This window comes from Penaeus vannamei, chromosome 1 (assembly GCF_042767895.1).
Source record: "Penaeus vannamei isolate JL-2024 chromosome 1, ASM4276789v1, whole genome shotgun sequence".
Lineage (NCBI taxonomy): Eukaryota > Metazoa > Arthropoda > Malacostraca > Decapoda > Penaeidae > Penaeus > Penaeus vannamei.
The window spans coordinates 48,143,954-48,146,822 of NC_091549.1; positions in this window are offsets into that span (position 1 = coordinate 48,143,954).

A 2,869-nucleotide genomic window follows, 5' to 3' on the forward strand; every position below is an offset into this window, starting at 1 on the left:
GGGAAACATTCGAAGCCTCGAGACTGGCTATTCGGTCCAACGCGGCAAGAAAAGTTACACCTTGTTTGAAAAGAAGGAAAAAAGTTCCTCAAGTATCTATCATCAAATCCGCTCCTCGGGGAAAGTTAAGTGTATGCTCTCGAACCGAAGAAGAAGAAGAAAAAAGATTTCCGAGTTTACAAGACAATTACGTAAACAATTTATGTAAACAGAGAAACACTGGTCGATGGTGCGATTCCACGATAAAGGTAAGAGTATGGAAGTTTAAGACACAATGTATTCCAAGCGTGTTTACGTATTGGTATGCAAACCAGCGACAAATAAACATAAACAGAATAATGTGAATATGCAAATGAGAGTCAAATTATCAAGAGCACTGAACCTGAATTGTAAATTTTATGAGAGAAAATAAATTAAAAAGAGTTCTGATACACGCACAGTAAACAAGCAGTGTGTGGTGCGTCTGTCTCAAAAAGAAAGATAGAAAGAAAAAAAAAACTTTCTCTCCTTAGGGAAAGGGTTCGTACATGCACAATTTGAAGTGATTTTTTTTTTTTTTAATATTGTATCATACGCCTCCTGTGACCTGCATTCTCTGGCTGAGGTGGACGCACACACACGAGCCTTAACTTGCATAATGAGGTTGTTACACTCTCTCTAACGGCGAGGAGTTGACTCGCTCTTCTTGGGCTGCTGCGTGGGGAGGCTGTGGATCAGTGCGTGCTGGTGATGGCTAAAGGATGCTGCTCTTCTTTCTTCTTTTATAGGGTTTTAGACCATACTGTAGTCTATACTCTCTACATGATGCCGATCGTGTTTCGGGCTTCGATTAGAGGGTCTCGAGAGAGTGGGATTCGTTTGTGGAACGATTTTCGCATTTCACTACTCTGTTGTTTCTTTCCTGTGCGGTTTGTTTACGTGGCGGCTCGCTGTCGAGAAACATGGACGTGCGCGAGTAAACGAATGGAGATCGCGCGGTCAAAGGAATGAAAAATACAAAATATTCACGAGAGTATATCGAATAAATTACACATAACCTTGGAGCTAAACATACAATAAAAAAGATGGCAAAACGACCAAAAAAATACAGAAAAGAAAGGAGAAAAGAATAAAACAGCGGCCCCCAACCGGGACACCATCACCGTCGGGATGTGATGGCCATGACTTCCGCGTTTCCTCGCCACTCAATGGGGAACATTTTTCTCCGAGTTTTCCACTCAGATAAATCGAGCCTTCACGCTGGGCCGGAAGCTTACCCTTATATATGGCTTGGATCTGCTGCTTGAGGGCTTTTCATCTTATTCGCACTAATACGATCGGGAGGGAAGTTTCAATACGGTGACGGATGGGCGTGGGGGCGTGCGTGTGTCGTTTGCTGGGCCGTGTTCCCGTGTGGCGTACATTGGGGAAGGGTGGGAGGTAATTTTCCCATCTGAGATTAATTTATTTTGTCTTCTATACCCCTCTTTAGCTCCTCTCTAGTCAACAGTGGTCTACAATACCTGGAATATTTAACTATTCTAAAAAAAATGTAAACTTTCAAAATCTCATTTTTTTTGTCCATTGCGTGTTCAGTTCTTGGTGTAAACAATGAGTCGCACGTGTACATAACTTTCATAACATAACTCTCTTTATAAAAGCTCTTTTATAATAGCAAATATGACATCTACACCTGTAATTTCACGCCTTTGAGTTATAACCCATCAATAAATCATAAACACAATTACACATCTCCAATCTCTTCAAAACATGACTGCATGCGAAACCATCCTCAGTTGTGATTAGAGGATGCCAATCAGCAATCACTAAAAGTATAGACGAATCAGACCAAAATTATGTTATTTAAACCTAAGATTAACGATTCAGATTCCTCACCATGAGTCACAACAATGGTGAGATTTGGATGTCAAAGCAATGAGGTTATCTTAAAAATAAAGGAAGTTGGATGTTTAATTTTTTTATGGCACGAATTTCTCGATAAAGGATAAAATTCATTTAATTTGATTGTCTCTGTGCATGATGTGCTTATAGAAGAATAAGACAATAGCTTGAAGTAGTCTAGTGAAGCCATATTGAAATACAATGTCATACAAGAGCTATATATTATTAACAATATTTCTTCATTCCTGAAAGCAGTTTCTTCAAAGATGGTTTGAAAAGTCATGTGTTTTTGATATGATTCTTTAAAATACCGAATAAAAAATCATCCATTGAGGGTAAACCTCTACTGTACTTTATGTAGCCCCAAAGTATAAACAACATTCTTGCAAAAAGAAGAAAAGAAGAAAAAATACCCCCCCCCCCCCCAAAAAAAAAAGAAAAAAAATCCAGGTGTTATTGATCACAATGTCCTGCGAAATGAGTTGTCTTCGCCTTTTTCAATGAAACAAGTTGTTAAGGAACTGCGAAAAGCGTTTTAATACAGTGATTAAAACTCCTCCTAATTGTTTTTTTTCCCGGCAAAGCACCAACACGACCATACTAAAGATAATATTTCAATAAAGTCGCAATTTTCATACAGTGATGAATCGTGTCTTCCTTCCCTTGGTCTCCGTTCATATATTACAATTATATAACGACAAGTGCTTTGCGAATAATCATTATCATAGAACAAGAACTTCGAGAAAAGACATCCCGTTGGGGTCTTTTGAACAGTTCTCACATTCTGCCCCCAGACTGCATCCCCATTTGAGGATTCGTGTGGGATGCCACGGCAGATCAGTTCCATGTCCGCTCGTCAGGTTATGATAATAATGATCAGTATACAAGACACGGCGAGGTCATTAATACCTGATTTCAAACTGACAAAAAAAGAAGGTGAGAGTTAAAAAAAAAAAAAGCACACAAAAAACGACGTGCTGAACTAACG